The 22,579-nt window shown below is 39.8% G+C and overlaps 2 long non-coding RNA genes across 3 annotated transcripts; both read left to right on the top strand.

The window, feature by feature from the left end:
- Positions 1-424: 424 nt before the first annotated feature.
- LOC104087885 (uncharacterized) lies at positions 425-3,394 on the top strand. Of its 2 annotated transcripts, XR_684401.4 has the most exons (3): positions 435-586; positions 899-1,159; positions 2,825-3,394. It is a non-coding gene; the product is annotated as an uncharacterized lncRNA (long non-coding RNA). The 2 variants fall into 2 exon arrangements; XR_684400.4 differs by lacking the exon at positions 2,825-3,394 and having other exon boundaries at positions 425-586; positions 899-1,224.
- A 16,997-nt stretch (positions 3,395-20,391) lies between these two features.
- Positions 20,392-21,367, top strand: LOC138903708 (uncharacterized). The gene is made up of 2 exons (XR_011413064.1): positions 20,392-20,838; positions 20,995-21,367. It is a non-coding gene; the product is annotated as an uncharacterized lncRNA (long non-coding RNA).
- The last annotated feature ends 1,212 nt before the right edge of the window (positions 21,368-22,579 follow it).

Below are 22,579 nucleotides of genomic sequence, written 5' to 3' on the forward strand. Positions count from 1 at the left end.
TGTGTCATTTTGTGCTTGGCTTACTTAATCTTAAATGTTAGGTCATTATGATCATTGATGGACTTTTGGATCGTGACAAGTGCATTTACACGTTAATATAGTCAATTGCAACGTCTTTGGTAGTTATTATCGTAGTTTAGCTGTTGTGTATTTCTTGCAAATATAAGTATGTGGTTTCTCTCTCATGGCGGCTAGGACTTGGCTTCGCTTTACAATAAAGTGGCATTTTTAGGATAGAGCCGAGAGACCAATGCAGATATTATAATGGAAACAACGTTTCAAAATCTATTTTACCTAACATGTCGAATTAGCCGCCATGATGGGTCATATGTTTTTTGATAATTTATTCATTTATTCGGACTTTTATAGTGTGGCTCACGGGTAGGCCTATTGCCATGTAATCTTGACCATACTGCTCCTAATATAATAATATTGTCCCCTTTCAACTTTAATCTAATTTATAAATAAAAACTATCATACTATAAAACCCGGACGATGACCTTGACATTACAGACCAGAATTATGGCTTCCAAATCTTCAACAAAACTTGCTCTTTTCACTGTCCTCCTCCTCTTATTTACCATTGGTTAGTTCTTCCCCCCATCTCTCTGTATACATGTGTTTCAATGAAGGCTAGAGTAGATTATATTTTCAAATAGTTATTTCTTCCATAAAAAAAAATTGTCCCCTATTAAATTTCAAAATAGTTTAATTTAAATTTTTAATTTTACATTTAATGAGAAGCTTTAAGAGGCATGCAAATACTATGGTATATTTATGATCTAAAGAATTATATTCACATAAATATTATGGCTTGTTTAGGATAAGTTTTAAAAGTTTAGATTTATTCTTAAACTCGTGCATAGTAAAATAGAAGTTTAATGATAAATGTACGTAGTTACATCGTCTGGAAGGATAATCATGGAAGAAGTACAAGTAGGTGATGAAGGAGCAATGGCAACAATAGAGCTATTAAGAAGTGAAGTGCTGCAGCACCAGCAAAATGACAGATGCACATATTATCGTTGTCACTCTGATTCTCATTGCAAAAAGTTTTATTGCTCTAGATGTTCTTCGGACATCATGGGTAGGGGTGTTTGTATGACTTAATTGTACCAATATATGTAATATATATGCACATGGGAGAGAGCCTAGGCTGGTACGTACTTTCATATACCGTAGTTTTCTTTATTTCTTTTTAATAAAGGCAATGTCTCTCCCTTATATCAAGAAGATAGTCATGTTTTTAACTAAAGGCTACTGCAAAAAATGAAAGCAATAGCAGCAAATACGGCAAAAATGATAGATATACTTATGAAACATAAGAGTGGTGATGGAGGGGGCAAAGAGAAGTAGTATTAAAAAGACCAAATTAGTCAACTCATAATTTTTTTTTATTACTATTCCCTCGGTGTTCGAATTTCGAGAGTCAAAAAAGTTATTTTTTAATTGTAATTTTTTTTGTATGTCTTTTAAATATTTTGAATTATAAATTTTACGTAATTTTCAAATATGTAAATTTTATTTAGAAAAACTTAAAGAACTCTATGTTCAAATATGCAGTCAAAATTAAAAAAATTGAATTTCGAAAAGTGATTATTGTCATAAATATAGATAGAGAGAGTAATAAATAGGTTAGCACAATATAAGCATAATAACGCAAAATCACAAGTGAAATTATGAAATTGTTCCTTTTTTTAATTTAAACATGTAAGACGAATCCGCTGTCCAAGAATTTGACTCAGAAGGCATTTGAAGCTGGAGTTATTGCCCAAACATTAGTTAATAGGAGTCCACCAAAAACATGAAGACGAATTCGTGCTTTCCAACTGCTCAAAAGAATACGCCAACACCTAATTTTCAGGCTCATTTGCATCAGGTTGTTGCGGACAACTATCTTCTAGGAATTTCTAAACATTTTCGGTCATGAAAAGCGCTTTGCTTTATTTGTTTTTATTAGGATTAAAATATTTAAATTTGGATACGTATTTGAATATTAAAATATGTATTAAGATTAAAATATATAAATTTAAATATATATTTGAATATTAAAATATTATTTTAAGATCTAAATACTGAATAATTAAAATTATTTATTTTCTCAATATCTGAACATATAAAATTGTCTTTATTTAAAAATTAATAAATATAAATTTAAATCAAATACTAATTCATCTAATACTTTATTACTAAAATATTTTCAAAAAAATATATGATGGTTGGTGATGGTGATGGCTAATGGTAGTGGTTGTGGATACCGATTGGGTAGTGGTTGGTGGTGGTGTTGGTTGATGGTTATGGTTATGGTTATGGGTAGTAGATGGTGGATGATAATAGTAGTTAACGGTGATGGTTGATGGTGGTGGTGACTGAAAATAGTGGTAGGTGATATATAGTGGTATAGTGGTGACTGATGGTTGTTGTGGTGATGATGGTTGATAGTTGAAAATGGTAGCTAATAGTAATGACAATTGATAGTCGTAATTGGCAGTGGGGGTAGTTGTGGTTGAGGATGGTAGTAGTGGGTGGTGGACAGTGAGTGGTGGTAATCTATAATAGTGTGGGACACAGTAGTAGCGACGGTGATGGTTATTGGTGAAAGTGTATGGAGAAATGGTAAAATATCATTTTTGCATAACATCTTAATAATACACCCTACTATAGATCTTAATCATGAAGATCTATTGATGTTGGGCATATTTCTATATGTATTAATATTACTTTACCCATGTTTTAACAGTTTTTTTGGGCTATTTGGTGTTAAAAATGCCCAACATATGTTAAATATTGGTTTTATGACTAATTAAGTTGTGTGATGATTTAGGATGTTTGGAGTGCAAAAATATGAAGAAACGATGCTCCTTCTATAGGAGAAGAGGGTGGATGCATCGCATCCAACCTTGAAAAAAATGCAATTTGGAGCAACCTTAGCAATGAAGTCTTAAGAAGGCATCCACCTTAGCATTCGCACCTGGATAAAGCAAGGTTGAGGGAACAGAGGGTGGACGCAAAGCATTCACCCCAATATTCAATGCTTAGAAGTTCAAGCTAAGGCGGACGCGAAGCATCCACCCCACCATCAATCTCTGAAGCTGATTCGGAAAAGATAAAGGGAAATTTTTGCCCACGACTTTTATACGCAATATATAGGTCAAAAACGTCTCTTTTAGGGGATAGAACACACTTTTTGAAGGGGATTCGACTTAGGGATAGCAAGGAGCCACCGTGGAGGCCGGATTTTATCTTCTTCCGCCAAACTTAGTATTTCTTATGTTTCTCTATATGATTTGTTGTTTGGCTACCATGTTTATGTGGGGAGCTAAACTTCAAGTTCTAGGGTTGTGGTTCTTTCATGACTCTTGTTATTCGAATATTATTTTGGTTTCTTGATTTATCATATTAGTTTATTTATTCAATCATATGCTTAATTATTTGATTGCTCAATCACCAATTGAATACTATCTACAAATCTAGAATTGAACTCGAAAGTGGGAATTCTAGATTGCATATAGGATTTAATAGAGCAAGTTCTTAAATCTGGGCATCGGAGAACAGATTCGCGGTTAGGATAGACATATATCTGATTGTCTTGCTTCGTTGATTTACAGGAATTACAAATGCGTTCTTGTTAGTTCTAATTCCACAGACATATAGGCGTTATGTTAGCTTGAATAGGCGAGTATGTACTCGACAGATACTTATGAGCGATATTAACCTTGTCAACCAATAAACTAGATAAATTAGTTAGTCAATTCAATTGAAGAATACAATAGGAATGTTAGGTAACCCATAACTCTAGATCGTTTTCATTACATTGATAACTTAAAAATCTACGCTTCCTTTGTTCATACTTCATTATTTATTTATTTTTTAGATTAATTACTTTAGCATCACTACTTTTGGATTTAATCCTTGTTTAGATAATTAAGATAGTCTGATCTAGTTAATAGTTGATAACAAGTACTCATGGGTTCAACACTCTCTCTTATCACTTTATTACTTGACGACCGTATATACTTGCGTGTGCGTTTGGCTGCAACAATCAGACTCATTAAGTGATTGTAAAATTAAAAATAAAACAAACTTAATGGTAAGATCTAAATGATTAAAATCTAAATTTAAAAAATAAACGTATTTAATAACTATAAAATCTGAATAATTAAGATTCAGATCTCCATTAAGTACAAACAAATGAGGCCAGGAAGTTGCGAGATTAAGATTCATTCGATTGGAAGGTCCAATCGAAGGAAGTCACTCCAACAAAATAGTAGTTAGTACTTAGTTAAGGCCTCAACCCTTTATCTGGTTCTTCTCCAGCTACACCAGCAGCTGCCGTGTGAAACGTATATCATCGTCGTTCTTAATCAAGACTCAGGTTAAGCTCCGTCTCGGAACCTTATGGGGTTAGGAGTAAAGTATCCCGAGGTTGGCGCATCTCGTTGAGCGTGGAGAAGCATTGGGAACCCCAATTTTTTTCTTCGAAGCCGTTTCTTTTTCCATCCCCCAAGTCTACCGATGGTAAGTACAAATGTACCGCTTTAAGGATGATGTGTTCTTTTTCCTTAAATTTTTTGTTACGTCCCAAAACTTTAAAACATGTGAGCGATATTCGATACTTAACTCCATCGAGTGAACCAACCATATCATGCATGATTGCATTCCAAACTAAACCATCATGTGCAATGGTTTGTAAAAATACTTATTATAATAATATATACGGTAGAAATTGATTTTGGCCTTCGTACGACTGATCGAGACAGGAATATAATGGACCGAAGAAAGTCTTCATAATATCGAGATGGGATCCGAAGAAGGCACAAACAAACTTCGAGTTTCAGGGACAGGTCAAATACCGAACTCGAAGTCATTATCGAGCTCGCGTCCAAATCGAACTATGATGAGAAGCGATGGAATCGATTTTAAGGGCCAAAGGCCAACCAATACCGGCCTAATACTGGGCCTCAAGTCAACATCAAGCTCAAACCCGCATCGAGCTCTAAAACTGAAAACCGACCAATACCGAGTCCGATCAAGATCGAGCTCGTAGACAAGAGCCGTTACAACCGCACTAAGGGAAAGAACCTCAGCGGGAATTAAGGAAAAGCCGACTTATCATGGGTTCCCCACTATGTATTTTATCTAAAGTAGGATCCTTTTACTATAAGAGGGATGGCTATATTTCTGTAAAGGACCAAGTTTTGGCATATATTGTAACTCAGATATCATACACTCCCATATTTAAGAATTATCCTTTTTTAGCTTCATAAGATTGATTCATCTTGCGTAATCCATAAATCATCCTCTTTTCAACTTTACTTATTTTTCATCCTTACAGTCAATATTCGATATTCTTATTTACTCTTACGATTTGTGTCGAGTTATACCACATACCCTTATAACTATGTACAAATTCAACTCTATATGTTTTTTGGGCATACAGTTTGGCACCCACTGTGGGGCTAAGGATAATAGTGGTTATTTGATACGAATCTGCAAAAACACACCATTTTACGCTTGTTTTCAGAAGTATCATTGATTTCGGATTCGCAACGACGAGATCTCAATTAAATGGCCTTACCTATCGACAACGAAGCTGGCCTTCAAGGTGAGAACAACAACTTGACGCCCAGGGCCGGAATGCCACTTGTCGATGCCGTTGGAGCTCGAGTCGAAGTACCATTAGATGTTAATTCGCATGTGGCCATTGAGGCAAACCTACATTCTGAACCTAAAAATAGCATTCATGGTGGTACCTGATCTGCACCTCGAGAAACCCATAACGTTGAGGAAAACAGAATCATCTTGCGTATGATTTTCGAAATGTTGCAAGCTCAACAGGTAGCGATAGCTCAATTGTAGAGTCAAACCCAGGTACCGAGCATACCGGAGCCCAGTCCACCCTGAGAAATCACCCATAGAATGGAGCCAGCTATAATAAGGTCAAATGAGCAAGAATCAGGTACTAATCTCGAAATTGCTAAGATACTCGAGGAACTCACAAAATGGATCAAAGAAAATGATAAAAAGGTGGAAACATATAACTCAACGGTCGATCAAATCCCTGGGGCACCACCAGTGTTGAAAGGGTTGGATTCCAAAAAATTCGTGCAAAAGCCTTTTCACCCGAGTGCAGCTCCAAAACTGATCCCCAAAATATTCCGCATGCCCAAGATCCCTAAATATAATGGGACGACCGACCCTAACGAACACGTCACCTCTTACACGTGTGCCATAAAGGGTAACGATTTAGAAGATGACGAAATCGAATCTGTGTTGTTGAAAAAATTCGGAGAGACCCTTTCGAAGGGAGCAATGATTTGGTATCACAACTTGCCTCCAAATTCCATTGACTCATTTACCACGTTAGCAGATTCTTTCGTAAAGGCACACACGGGTACCATAAAGGTCACAACGAGGAAATCGGACCTTTTTAAGGTAAGACAAAGGGATAATGAAATGCTGAGGCAGTTCATGTCCCGATTTCAAATAGAACGCATGGAATTGCCACCATTCACAGATGATTGGGCCGTTCAAGCTTTCACCCAAGGGTTGAACGAGCGGAGTTTGATAGTATCACGTCAGTTGAAACAAAGTTTGATCGAGTATCCAGCCGTGACCTGTGTAGATGTGCACAATCGATATCAGTCGAAGATCAGGGTTGAGGACGATCAACTAAGAGCCCCATCCGATTCAGTTTATCCAAACAGGTCGGTAATTAAGAACCAGAGGGACATCGATAGGGAGCAAAGGTCAAACAGAGATCGATATCAACCATATACCGCAGATCAAAAGAACAGTGGTTCAGAACACAATTCCGCCCGGAACAATCGAAGAAGTGATCAAGGACAGAGTTCTCGGGGACTTATGAGCAAAAGTGGTTTTGACAAGTATGCCGATCCCACAAAGGCACTTCGGTTATCAGAATATAACTTTAGCATCAATGCATCGGGCATTGTATCGGCAATCGGAAGGATCAAAGATACTAAGTGGCTCAGACCCATACAGACCGATCCTTCCCAAAGAAACCCAAATTTGATGTGCGGGTATCATGGCACGTATGGTCACAAGACCGAGGATTGCAGACAATTAAGGGAAGAGGTAGCCCGTCTATTCAACGAGGGACACCTTCGAGAGTTCCTCAGCAATCGAGCCAAGAATCATTTCTGAGAAAGAGACGCCAACAAGAAAAATGAACAGGAGGAACCCCAACATGTCATTCATATAATCGTCGGTGGTATCGACGTTCCACAGGGACCCATGTTCAAACACACTAAGGTATCATTCACTAGAGAAAAACGAACCCGAGACTATGTGCCCGAAGGCACTTTGTCATTCAACAACGAAGAAGCAGAAGGTCGTGAAACAGCTCGGCCTACAGAATCAAATCGTACCTGCAACTCGGTTTTTAAACGGCTTAAATATGGCCAGTGAGACAACTAAAGGAGAGATTATTCTACCGGTGAACGTGGCTGGAACGATTCAAGACACCAAATTCCACGTAATCGAGGGTGACATGAGATACAATGCCCTGCTCGAAAGACCTTGGATCCACAATATGAGGGCAGTCCCTTCGACCCTCCACCAAGTGATAAAATTCCCGACGTCGGACGGTGTTAATACAATATATGAGGAACAACACGCTGCAAAGGAAATATCTGTGGTCGACGAGGTAACACTGATATCGGCACTATCAACCTCGGAGAAGTCGAGCATCAAAGGAAAAGAGGAAGTCAAATAGCAATCACAGCCATCAGCCTCGACCGAATCGGGAAAGCAGGAGATAGAAGAAGAAGAGGGGGATTGACCCCTCGAACTTTTATTGTTCTCAAAGATTCTGACGCCACCAAATCAACGGTCGAAGAGCTGGAACAGGTTATATTGATCGAGTATCGGCCCGAGCGAAAGGTATACCTGGGAACGGGATTAACCCCCGAACTCAGGAAGAGGCTTATTCAATTTCTTATTAATAACAAAAATTGTTTTTCTTGGTCCCATTTAGACATGACAGGGATCCCACCGGAGATAACGATACATCGGCTGAGCCTGGACCCCGGGTTCAAACCGGTGAAGCAAAAGAAGAGACCCCAATCCGAGATAAAGCACGCATTCATAAAGGATGAGGTAACTAAACTTCTCAAAATAGGGTCCATTCGGGAGGTGAAATATCTCGAATGGTTAGCCAATGTAGTTGTAGTTCCTATAAAAGGGAACAAACTTAGAATGTGTGTAGATTATAAGGATTTAAACAAGGCATGCCCCAAAGATTCTTTTTCACTGCCTAACATCGACCACATGATCAATGCCACGGTCGGTCACGAGATCCTTACTTTTCTCGATGCCTATTCCGGGTACAATCAAATCCAAATGAACCCGGGGGACCGAGAAAAGACTTCATTTATCACCAAGTACGGAACCTATTGTTATAATGTAATGCCCTTCGGGCTAAAAAATGCAGGAGCTACTTACCAACACCTAGTAAATAAAATGTTCGAGGAACAAATAGGTAAATCAATAGAAGTTTATATCGATGACATGCTAGTTAAGTCCCTGCGCGCAGAGGACCATTTAGCTCATTTGCAGGAAACGTTCGAAATTTAAAGGAAATACAACATGAAGCTCAACCCCTAGAAATGTGCTTTCGGGGTCGGTTCGGGCAAGTTCCTTGGCTTCATGGTATCAAATTGGGGGATCGAGATCAACCCCGAAAAATCAAGGCCATCGAAGACATCACCATCGTAGACAATGTAAAAACTGCACGGAGGCTAACCGGAAGGATAGTTGCCTTAGGCCAATTCATTTCGAAGTCGTCAGATCGGAGCCACCGATTTTTCTCTCTACTAAAAAAGAAGAACGATTTCGCCTGGACCCCGGAATGCCAACAGGCATTAGAGGAATTGAAGCAATACATATCGATCCCATCACTGCTTCACACTCTAAAGGCAGATAAGAAACTTTACTTGTACTTGGCGGTATCGGAAATAGCGGTAAGTGATGTCCTAGTTCGAGAAGAGCAAGGTATGCCATTTCCCGTTTATTATGTAAGTCGAACCTTAAGGGAAGCAGAAACTAGATATCCACACTTAGAGAAATTGGCACTTGCACTGATAAGCACCTCTAGAAAGTTAAGACCATACATTCAATGTCACTTCATATGCGTACTAACCACTTACCCACTTCATAATATTTTGTACAAGCCCGAACTATCAGGCCGATTATCCAAATGGTCCGTCGAACTCAGTGGGTACGATATCGAATATCAACCCCGGACGGCCATCAAGTCTCAAATTTTAGCAGACTTCGTGGCCAATTTCACGCCAACCCTCGTACCCGAAGTTGAAAAGGAACTCTTTTTGAAATCGGGTACATCATCGGGGGTATGGACCCTTTTCACAGATGGGACTTCGAACGTGAAGGGGTCCGGGCTAGGCATCGTTTTGAAGATGCCCACGGGTAGCACTATTAGGCAATCTATCAAAACTACTAGGTTGACTAACAACAAGGCCGAGTATGAGGCCATGATTGCAGGTCTCGAGCTAGCTAAAAGCTTGGGAGCAGAAATCATTGAAGCCAAGTATGACTCTTTACTCGTGGTAAATCAAGTAAACAAAATCTTCGAAGTTCGAGAGGATAGAATGCAAAGGTATTTGGACAAACTACAGGTAACTTTGCATCGTTTCGAAGAATGGACTTTACAGCATGTACCTCGAGAACAAAACAGTGAGGCCGATGCACTTGCAAATTTGGGGTCATCGATCGAGGAAGATGAGATCGGCTCGGGGACTGTCGTTCAACTCTCGAGATCCGTGATCGAGGAAGGTCATGCCGAGATAAACTCTACAAGCTTAACCTGGGATTGGAGGAATAAGTATATTGAATAATTGAAGAACGGAAAGCTCCCATCGGACCCTAAAAATTCGAGGGCCCTACGAACCAAAGCTGCTCGATTCACATTGACTGTAGATGGGGCATTATACCAAAGAACATTCGATGGACCATTGGCAGTGTGCTTAGGACGAGGAGACACTGACTACATCCTACGTGAGATTCACGATTGTACTTGTGGAAATCATTCTGGTGCCGATTCATTAGTCCAAAAAATAATCAGAGCAGGATATTATTGGATCGATATGGACAAAGATGCAAAGGAGTTTGTTCAAAAATGTGATAAATGTCAAAGGTTTGCACCGATGATCCATCAGCCCGGAGAGCAACTTCACTCAGTCCTATCCCTATGGCCATTCATGAAATGGGGAATGGATATCGTCGGCCCTCTGCCATCGGCCCCAGGTAAAGCTAAGTTCATTTTATTTATAACTGACTATTTCTCTAAATGGGTTGAAGCACAAGCGTTCGAGAAAGCAAGAGAGAAAGAGGTTATAGACTTCATCTGGGATCATATCGTATGTCGATTTGAGATATCCGCCGAAATAGTGTGACAACGGGAAGCAATTTATCGGCAGCAAAGTAACAAAATTCCTCGAAGACCACAAAATAAAAAGGATATCATCAACACCGTACCACCCTAGTAGGATCGGACAGGCCGAATCGACGAACAAGACTATCATTCAAAACCTAAAGAAAAGGGTGAACGACGCTAAGGGAAAATGGAGAGAAATTCTACCCGAAGTTCTTTGGGCATATCGAACAACATCAAAATCCAGTACGGGGGCAACCCCATTCTTCTTAATATATGGTTCTGAAGCCTTGATTCCAGTCAAAATCGGGGAACCCAGTGTCAGGTTTTGATATACAACAGAAGAGTCAAATCACGAAGCTATGAATACTAGCCTCGAATTATTGGATGAAAAACAAGAAGCCGCTCTCATCCAATTGGCCGCCCAAAAGCAGCGGATCGAAAGATACTATAATCAAAGAACCAATCTTCGCCATTTTATAATCAGGGACTTAGTGCTAAAGAAAGTCACCCTCAGCACATGAAATCCAAATGAAGGAAAACTGGGTCCAAACTAGGAAGGACCATATCAGGTACTCGAAAACGTCGGTAAAGAATCCTACAAGCTCGATATTATAAACGGCAAACAACTACCGAGCAATTGGAATGTATCGCACCTAAAATGATACTACTGCTAAGGTACGACCCTCCCATGTTCATTTATATTTCGAAACTAACCCTTGCAGGAGTTCGATCAGGAACAAGGATGGATTATTCAACACGAAGCCTTAGGTCTGAAAGCATGCGTTGCACTCTTTTTCTCTTAGACCGATTTTATCCCAAATGGGTTTTTAGGCAAGGTTTTAAATGAGGCAACCATTGATCGTGCTAACTTAGAACAATTCAGCAGTATCTGAGGCCTCTTTACAATCAACCTCGAATGCTGAGGGGAGGGGGGCATTACCTTATCCTCAAATATATCAAGTTCGATGCAAGAAAGTTTCTTCATAACAACAAGGTTCCGATAGGAAAAATTGTAAGATCCAAATGGTCAAAACGAACCATGCTCGTGTAGGTTGCTCGATCCCTAGTACAAAATATAAACACATGTATAATGACATGAAAAGAAGCTTCTCTGCCCATATCTCGTGTCTCACAACCCATCCTCTATTTCATGATCTATTATGCAAACAGGCTTAAGGGCCAACTATTACCCCATAAATCGGGGACTATCTACGAAGCCCAAGGGCTACACCGACTCGAGTTCGAGCAACCATTCTCAGTCGGGGACTATCTACTAAGCCTACGGGCTACATTACTTCGAGTTCGAATAAATCACTCGACTAATAAGCCTATGGGCTACATCACTTCGAGTTCGAGCAAGCACTCACTCGACTACTAAGCCTGCAGGCTACTCTTATTTCGAGTTCGAGCAATCACTCACTCGACCATTAAGCCTTCGGGCTACATTTCTTCGAGTTCGAATCACTCACTCGACTAATAAGCCTAGGGGCCACATCATTTCGAGTTTGAGCAAGTATTCACTTGACCATTAAGCCTACAGACTCCATTACTTCGAGTTCGAATCACTCACTCGACTACTAAGCCTACGGGCTATTCTTATTTCGAGTTCGAGCAAAGCACTCACTCGACTATAAGCCTACGGGCTACTCTACTTCGAGTTCGAGCAATCACTCACTCGACTATAAAGATTACGGGCTACCTTACTTCGAGTTCGAATCACTCACTCGACTATTAAGCCTACGGGCTACAGCATTTCGAGTTCGAGTAATCACTCACTCGACTAATAAGCCTAAGGGCTAATCTCATTTCGAGTTCAAGCAATCACTCACTTGACTACTAAGCCTAAGGGCTAATCTTATTTCAAGTTCGAGAAATCACTCACTCGACCTCTAAGCCTACGGGCTACATTACTTCGAGTTTGAATCAATCACTCGACTAATAAGCCTACGGGCTACATTACTTCGAGTTTGAATCAATCACTCGACTAATAAGCCTACGGGCTACACCACTTCGAGTTCGAGCAAGCACTCACTCGACTACTAAGCCTACGGGCTACTCTTAGTTTGAGTTCGAGCAATCACTCACTCGACCAATAAGCCTACGGGCTACATTACTTCGAGTTCGAATCACTCACTAGACTAATAATCCTACGGGCCACATCACTTCGAGTTCGAGCAAAGCACTCACTCGACCATTAAGCCTACAGGCTACATTACTTCGAGTTCGAATCACTCACTCGACTACTAAGCCTACGGGCTACTCTTGTTTCGAGTTCGAGCAAAGCACTCACTTAACTATAAAGCCTACGGGCTGCTCTACTTCGAGTTCGAGTAATCACTCAATCGACTATAAAGCCTACGGGCTACCTTACTTTGAGTTCGAATCACTTACTCGACTATTAAGCCTATGGGCCATATAATCCCGAGTCCGAGAAAATACACTCGATTATTAAGCCTAAGGGATATTGTTTATTCACGTTCGAGCAAACGCTCACTCGGTTATAAAGACTACAAGGTTCGACTTTGATCAAATTGCCTAAAGCCTCAAACTTATGAAAAACTTTGCATAAGGAATGAATGAAACAAAATCTTCACAAGGCAGAGATAAAATGGAGGCAAGTCGAGAAAAGAAAAGATCTTTATATATATATATATATATATATATATATATATATATATATACAAGAATGTTTACAACGTCCGAACAGGACCCTACACACAAAAGACCCAAATAGAAATTAAGGGCTAAGTTTCTTGGTTATCTCTAGGGGCGGTCTCTTCTCCATCGGTCTCCTCCTAGCTCTCGAACCCACTCTTGCTCCCATCATCATCATCATCGGAAGCCAAGGCTTTAGCATCAGCTTCGAGCTTTTTAGCCCTTTTTATTTCTTCGGTGAGATCGAAACCTCAAGCATGGATCTCTTCGAGGGTCTCCCTCCGAGATCGGCATTTAGCAAGTTCAGCAATCCAATGTGCTCGAGTGTTAGCGGTCTCGGCTGCCTCTCTTGCATGTACCTGAGCAGCTTCAGCATTGGCCCGATAGACGGCCACAAATGCATCCATATTAGCCTTTACTTTTTCGGCGTCAGATTTGGCCTTAGCAAGTTCGGAGGCCAACCGATCCTTGAGCTCCTCTATTTTCCTTGCTTGAACTGAGCTCCTCTCCTTTAGACCTCGAAGTTGACTTTCGGCCGATAATAATTGGGCCCGAATAGTTTCCTTTTCTGCAACAAGGCGGTCCATGCCATCTTTCCATCCCATGGTCTCCGCCCTTATTATATCAACCTCCTCGCGAAGCTGCCCGATTGTCTCGAGCTTCTGCTGCAGCTGTGAGATCGAAATATTACCCTTCGATCCTAAATCAAGCCCATGCATTTTCAAGATTAACATTACCTACTCAGTCAGGTCAGTCAGGTCTTGATGAGCCTTGGCCAACTCAGCTCGAAGGCCCTTGATTTCTTCTTCCCTTTTCCCGGAAAGGAGTCTAAGGGAGTCCCTCTCCTCCGTGACCCGTCGGAGGTCGGCCTCGAACTGATGCAGCTCAGCTCGAGACCGAGAACATGCTTCTCGATGAACCGCTTCGGTCTACGAAGAAAGAAGAAAAGAAGTTAGAAAAGAATAGCAAACATAAAAGTGATATCAACAAAGGGAATTAGGTATTACCCGATTTAGAGCTTGTTACACTTCACAGAAAAGGCCCGACACATCAGTAGGGCCAGCAACATCCTCGGCAAAAGTAAACAAAATCATAGAAGAGGTCCTCCCCTTCATGAGACCGGTTTATCTCTAGGGCCCCCCAAGCTTGGGCTTCCCGAATCACCCCTTCAGAGACAACATGGAGAGTGGGCGAGTCTCCAATTACTATTTCCCCAAGCGACTCGCTTGGGGCGTTCTTCTCGGTTCGGAGAGCCTCGGGATCGGTCCTTTCAGATATACCCACCGGTTGTCGACTTCGGTGGGAGGCATCCTCGACCTCCATTAACTCGGGGACTTTTCCCGAATCCTTCTCCAATACCACCTCAGTTCGAGGCGGAGACGCACGAACCACCATCAATCTAGCTGCATTTGAGGCATCAATGGTTTTCTTCACTCGGGCCACCAGTACAGACCCGTCATCTTCTTCTTCCTCATCGTCATCCCTTAGACGCGGAACTGATTCTTCGGTCAAAAGGATGATATCCTTCCTCGGCTTATGAGCTGTCCTCGTCTTCGGTTTTGGATCTTCGCAAGTAGAGGCCATTTTTCTCTTATTATCCTTCACCGGTTTTGGAACAAAGGCCGAAGCCTCTTCCTTGTTGGACGGGGGCCCTCTTCCTCATCGGACGGGGTCCTCAAAACCGCATCTTTTCTCAGGCCTACACACAAGAAAATTGATTAAATATACGAAAAATGCTTCATTCGAATTGTCAAAGATACGAGAAAAAAGGCTTACCGTGATTTTTGGCCTCCCATCGGCCTTTTGACAAATCACGCAATGAGCGCTCGGCGTATGTAGAGGTCGAAATCAGTCCCCGTACCCAGTTCTTAAGGTCAGGAACTGCACCGGGCATCTAAGGAACTGCTGCATCACAAAGGGAGGTATCAGTAAGAAAGAGACGAAGGAACAAAACAATAGTAGATAACGACAGAGTTACACTTATGCTTCATGTTCCACTCCTCGGGAAATGGCATTTTCTCGGCCGGTATTAGGTCTGAAGGCTTCACTCGAACAAACCTACCCATCCAACCTCAATCCTTGTCCTCGTCTATACTCGAGAACAGAACCTTGGTGGCCCGGCGCTGAAGTTTTATTAACCCGCCTCGAAAGAGGCGGGGGATGTACAATCGAATGAGGTGGTCGAGGGTAAAAGGCATCCCCTCGATCTTGTTCACGAAGAAACGGATCAGAATAACGATCAGCCAAAATAAAGGATGGATTTGGCCTAGGGTTACCCGGTATTGGCGCCAAAAATCGTTGATGATAGGGTCGAGGGGGCCCAATGTAAAAGGGTAAGTATACACACTTAAAAACCCTTTCACATAAGTGGTGATATCTTCTTCGGGAGCCGGGATTATCACTTCTATTTTCTCCCAGTTACAGTCTTTTCTCAGCTGCTCGATATGCCCCTCGGTTATCGAGCACATATACCTCGATATTGACTCGTATCGACCGGGAACCGACGAGCCTTTATCGACCTTAAAATCGGAGGTAAGAACACACACCCCGGGAACATACTCTTCAGGTCGTGGCTCCACCGGTGTTTTGTCGATGGTAGGCTATGAAGAAGAAGTTTTTCTTTTTGAGGAATAATTTTAGATGTTTTCGCCATTTTTGATTTAGAAATGGAAAATAGATGGAGATGACAAAGATGTGGTGTTTTGAAGAAAGATTTTTCAGTAAAAATCACAGAAGAAAGATATTTGCAGAAAAATCACAGATTTACAGATGAACTCAGAAGAAGCGAGAAAGAACTTGGAAAATTTTGAGATTGAAGATTGAATACGTGAAAGTGATAAATGGTAAAAGGAGGGGTTATTTATAGATTGAGCGATGTCAGTTCAATATTAGCAGTGGCCAACCACAGTCTGACATACATTAAATGCCTTAGTAAACTGAACCGACGGGATAGCTATCACGTACGTCATGGTCGGACTCAATGCAAATGTTAGTGCACATCCAATCGAGCCGTTGTGAAATCATATTGTTTCTCGTCACATCCTTCCCGAGAAACGGTGGGACTATCTGTATACGGTAGAAATTGATTTCGGCGTTCGTACGAATGATCGAGATGGGAACATAATGGACCGAAAAAAGTCTTCATAATATCGAGATGAGATCCGAAGAAGGCACAAACGAGCTTCAAGTTTCAGGGACAGGTCAAATACCGAGCTCGAAGTCATTATCGAGCTCGCGTCCAAATTGAACTATGATGAGAAGCGGTGGAATCGAGCTTAAGGGCCAAAGGCCAACCAATACCGGCCTAATACTGGGCCCCGAGTCAACATCGAGCTCAAACCCACATCGAGCTCTAAAACTGGATACCGACCAATACCGACCAATACCGAGTCCGATCAAGATCGAGCTCGTAGACAAGAGCCGTTATAACCGCACTAAGGGAAAGAACCTCAGCGGGAATTAAGGAAAAGCTGACTTATCATGGGTTTCCCACTATGTATTTTTAATTATATCTAAAGTAGGATCCTTCCACTATAAGAGGGATGGCTATATTTCTGTAAAGGACCAAGTTTTGGTATACATTGTAACTCACATATCATACACTCCCAAATTGAAGAATTATCCTTTTTTAGTTTCATAAGATTGATTCATCTTGCTTAATCTATAAATCATCCTCTTTTCAACCTTGCTTATTTTTCATCCTTACAGTCAATATTTGATATTCTTATTTACTCTTACGATTTGTGTCGAGTTATACCACATACCCTTAGAACTACGTACAAATTCAACTCTATCCATTTTTCGGGTAAACAAATAAGATCATAAGCTTTGCCTCATTAGCCTCATCATACATGAGAATAGTATTTCAATAATGAAAACTTATAACGAATACTCATACTATAAACATGAACTGAGCCTTTATAACAGATGAATACTCCTTCCGCTCCATTTTATATGACGTAGTCCCACTGCTAAAATATGTAGTTTTTTTTTCGACCTCATCATATATATTGACCCAAAAACGGATTGAGTCGCATGAAATTACCAAATTATCTTTTTCAACTTTTTTTTAAGAAATTAATCGAATTTCGTCGATTTTATTTAATGCTAAATTCCAAGAAATTATTTTTCTGACAGAGTCTATCAGTAATTTATACCAAAAATTATTTTTAATAAATCGACTGAATAAATCAAAAATTATATTAAATGGTGTAGACTAGAGTTGATTTACTTTATTAAAAAAATAAATTATCGACCTCATTTTTAAATGATACAAACCTCGATTTGAATCACGATAGGTGCATCTTATAATTGCGTAATTTGAAAAATCGACCGACTCGGTCGGTTTTTAAAACTGTTTTTGGTCCAGTGTCAGAAAATAGACTGAGAAAGTCGGTCGGTTTTCAATATCGATCGGCTTTTTTTCAACCCACCTGATTTAATCGATTTTACAATAAATAATCTTAAGGAGTGACGACAATCCTCTTGATTGATCAACGCGAATTATATTTAGTCACCTCGTAAAACTGCAATGATCTACTTGAGGTTGGTAATCCTTTAAAATTGACCACGTTCGATCGTTTTTTCACTCAAAAATTATCCTATTTTTAATAGTGTTCAGAGTACGAGCGTCAAGTTGATTAATTTTTTGTGTGAATTTAGACATTAAATTTTTAAATTTTTCTAAATAAAATTTATATATTTAAAAACTATGTAAAAAAATTTATAAGTTACAATAGTTAGCAATTTAAAATATTTAAAAAATATTTATATAAAATATGGTGAAAGAAAATCTTATTTGGATCACCAAATAGTAAGTACAATCACATAAAGTAAAATAGAGGGAGTAACATATTTAATTAAACTGCTCAAAATGCAACCCGACAATGCAGAGGAATAGGGTTAATTTAGAGATCACTCCCCTCAAGGTTCGCTCCAACACACTAGCCTCCCTTTTAGTTTATCATATTAGCTTGTCTCTCTCTTATTATTATTATTAGCTTGGCTAATATACCATTAAGCTGGGTTTTGTTCCTTAATCAACATGATAAAGTCAGTCTTGGAGAAAGTATGAACGGAGATAAAGGGCGATCAACATCCAATCCTACTGCAGTCAAATTGGGAAGACCTGATTTGTTCGCGTTGTGTGGACCAATACAGGAGCCCTAGATTATGCCGGCGGTGCCCATCCAAATGACGAAATCGGAGATGTTCCCCTCTATCGAATCTTTGTCATTTATTTTACTCACAGGAGGTTACTCACAGGAGGTGATGTTATAACGTAAGAAAAATCAGTTTTTTTGTCTAGCTAGGCTACCACTGAATGTTAAGTGGGACTCACCAAGAATAATATTGAGAGCAGGGAGCTTAGCTAACTCGTCTCGTTGGACTACCTATGTGGCTATGTCTATAGAAAAAAGAAATAACAAAGAAAAGAGAGATAGAGTACATATGTACTTAGTAACTAAGACTCATCGATTCGCTTCAAAAGGTTGGGAGAGACTAATTTAGAAGAACATGAATAGTGATGTAATCATAATTATTTTATAAAAATCGTTTCATCAGTCATTTCAGTGCCAAAACAGATGAAATTCATAACATAAATCATTTCTACATTTGGAAACCATTATATTCTTTGATACATCATATTTTTTGAAATCTAGCTATAAATGTGCTCATATGCCTTAAAACAGTCATTTATTGTTGAGGTTTTGTTTTTAAGATGAAATAGTATTAAAATGAGGGTGAATGGGAAATGGAGGGTGAATGGAAAATGGAGGAAAAATTAAATTTTTGAGTAAAATTTTAAGTTTCCCCCTCTTGACAACGAGACATTGTCCCATATTGGAAGAGGAAAAGATTTTTGGTGGGTATATATATATATTTGCTCTTTTTGTAGCTCTTAAAGAGTTAAGAAGAAAGCAAGCCTCGCACCGTCGTCGTCGTCGCTCGCTCGGCTCGGCTTCGGCTACGGCTTCGGCTTCGGTCAAATGATTGATTGATTGATTTTTTGGACCAAATTTATTTGTTAATAGTAAATATTAACGTAAGATTATCCGCATTTGTAACGGATATTTTCCAATCCGTATATTGACCACCAGCTGCAATAGCAGCCGCCTACTGCTCTTCCCACCTTGCTCCACAAACAAGCTAGTGCATGCTCCACCATGGAGGGTGGACGATTGTTCTTAAAATGGAGGGAAAATGAGAGTGAATGGGAAATGGAGGGAAAATAAAATTTTTGAGTAAAATTTTAAGTTTTCCCCTCTTAACAATGAGACATTGTCCCATATTGGAAGAGGAAAAGATTTTTGGTGGGTATATATATATTTGCTCTTCTTGTAGTTCTTAAAGAGTTAAGAAGAAAGCAAGCCTCGCGCCGTCGTCGTCGTCGCTCGCTCGGCTCGGCTTCGGCCAAATGATCGATTGATTGATTAACTTTTTGGACCAGATTTATTTGTTAATAGTAAATATTAACGTAAGATTATCCGCATTTGTAACGGATATTTTTCCACCAGCTGCAATAGCAGCCGCCTATTGCTCTTTCCACCATGAATGTGCTTGCTCCACAAACAAGCTAGTGCATGCTCCACCATGGAGGGTGGATGACTGTTCTTCTTCAACACTGGCTGCTATATATATGTGCAGCAGCTGTTGAAGAAAGACACACACAATACACAAGACACAAAACTGAAATCGCTCAACAGATTTGGCTATACATTGCACTCCTTCCTCTCAGTATTTCCATACGATTTTCTGAGTTTCTACTCCTTCGTTCTGCATTGTTTTAACTTCAAACAAAGCAACTGTAAGTGTAATTTGCTATCGAACTTTGTGTTCGCTGAAATACTGGGGTTTGAAGTACCGCTACACCAGTATGTGATTCGTTCTATCCTAGGAGGAAATAATCCATTACCTTGGGTACTAGGAGGGGATTAAATTCCTTAAGGAAACACTGTGAATTCAGTGAGCTCAAATTAATTACTGTTTCATTACGATAACTTATATTTTGCAGAATTATTATTTACAAATACAGCAATATTGGCAGGACTAACATTTATAACCTTAGGGAGCTTCCACCAGAAATTAACATGGTTTCTTCATGTGTACGTCATTATTTCCGATTACCTAATTATGTGCATCATTATTTCCGATTATCTTCCTATTAATTAATTATTAGGCCGTCTCAATGCAATAATGTTGTACGGTTTCGATTACATATGCTAGCAACATTTCCATTTTTTTGAATGTTACAATATAATCGCCAATCGCCATTCAAAAATGATAGGGACAAATACAATGATCCGACATAACCTGTTCCTCCGAATACCCTCTCAATTATCCAAAATTACTCCCACAACATTTCGTATATCATAAATAGCACTTTTGGTGCTGTTTCTCTCTCATGGCGGCTTATTAGAATTCCCTTTCTTAGAATCATCTATACCGCTTGCAAGTGGACTTAGCTGCCATGCCATGAGTCATATTTCTTAATTTATTCATCCACTCGGACTTTTATAGTGGGTAGGCCTATATACTGCCACATAATCTTGACAACATATACAACTCCCAATATAATATTGCGCCCCCCGTCCCCCTCTCCCCCCCAAAAAAAACACAACTTTGATCCAACTTATACACAAACTATTATACTATAAAGTCCGGAGGAGGACCTCTAAGCGCATTTACACAGACTAGAAACATGGCATCCAAGTGGTCAACTCCTCTTGCTCTTTTTACTCTCCTCCTCCTCTTGTTTGCCATTGGTTAGTTCTCTCTCGGTTTGTTTTCAATAAGTTCTTAGTAGATTGTGTGATACCAATTAACTAATCTATATGTGTATAAATGTTTCTTAATGTCCTTACCATAGATATATTAATTTACGAGTGTAAAATTGATGGTTAATGAAAACTCTATTGCAGTTGCATCGTGCCGAAGAATAAAATTAGCAGAAGCCATGGAAGAAGAGGTACTTGCAGAAGAAGCGGCAACATTAATAGAACTAGTGACAAGCAAGCTGCGCCCACCAGCATGCTATCGAATGCGCTGTAACAATAATGGAGATTGCCGAAGTCATGGTTGCTCTGGCTGCTCTGTAATTTCTCATTATTGTCATCGTTAGTTGCACCAAGTTGTATAGTGTCTAGACATGTAACTTCACATACCGTAGTTTTCTTTCTTTTCAATAAAGGCAATGCCTCTTCCTTGCATCAAGAAGACTGAAGACCGCTTCGTGTCCTTGCCCCCTCTTGTCACTACTCTATGTTTCATAATTTGTATCTTTCGTTTGGCTTATTTGCTTCTATTCTTTATTTTTCTCTTGCCCTCCATAATTTTGTTGCTTCTCTTTGTTAATTTACTCATTTTACTGAGTTTCTTTTTTTTCCCCTTAAACTCCTTAAACTCCATGCTCATACAAACACATTCACACAATTAATGTAAAATAAAACGGAGGAAGTACCACATAAAAAGACCAAACTAATTAACTCTAGAAGTACTTACTTTTATGTAATTAAGGTAGTGTATACGGTAAAACAGAGGCTAATAAGCACCTCAATTTCTCAGTGGGGCAAACGAAGCAATGACGTAACTATAAGGAATCAGAATCGAAGCCAGGATCATCTCGTATCAAGGCCCGAACAAAACACCTGCCCTCAGAGTCATCGAGACCACGCCCCCCGGATCCGGTTCGAGTTCCAAGACCTCGGAAAGCATTACCAAATGACCGCGCATGATTAACAAAGAGACTTGATATCCGTGCCCAACCGGATATCACAGCGTGAATCTCGACCCATATCGGTAGCAGATCAGTGATTAGCGAAAAGAAATTTTTTTACCTTTCTTAGAACTGTACTTAGGGTAAAACTCCCCTACTATATATAGAGAAAGCTGATTATTCAACAGACACACTATAACACGCATATAAGGGCAATATATATATATATATATATATATATATATTTTTTCTTTGCTCCTAAAAGTGACTCAAAGTCCTTAATTTTGCTCATAGTTCATCATAAGTGCTTGGTTCTGAACCGAAGGCAGGCCAATTATTAAGCTCATAACTGAGCCCGGACTCAATGCTACTACTGGTTTGGCTGTTTATTCTATCTTTAATTCGCTCATCTAACGTTATTAATCACTTGTATTGAATTAGTCCACATATCCTTAAAATCGCATATAAATTTAATTGTTATCAATTTTTAAGGGTAAACAGTTTGGCGCCCACCGTGGGGCTAAGGATAATAGTGGTAATTTGATATAAATTTCCATAACACACTCTGTTTTACACTTGTTCTTTGAGATTTTAATTTCAGGTCAACCTAAAAATGTACTCTTAGTCTGCTCACTTGAACGTTGACGTTGAATCTGGCCATCATGGCGAAAACAACAATATAGTGCCTAGCAACGAGGTGCCCCCTACTAATCCCAACGGAGTTCCGGTTGTAGACCCAGTTGACGCCAACTCGCATGTGGCCGTCGATGCCAACCTGCCGACCGACCTTG

Source organism: Nicotiana tomentosiformis, chromosome 12, assembly GCF_000390325.3.
Source record: "Nicotiana tomentosiformis chromosome 12, ASM39032v3, whole genome shotgun sequence".
NCBI classification, from domain to species: Eukaryota; Viridiplantae; Streptophyta; class Magnoliopsida; order Solanales; family Solanaceae; genus Nicotiana; species Nicotiana tomentosiformis.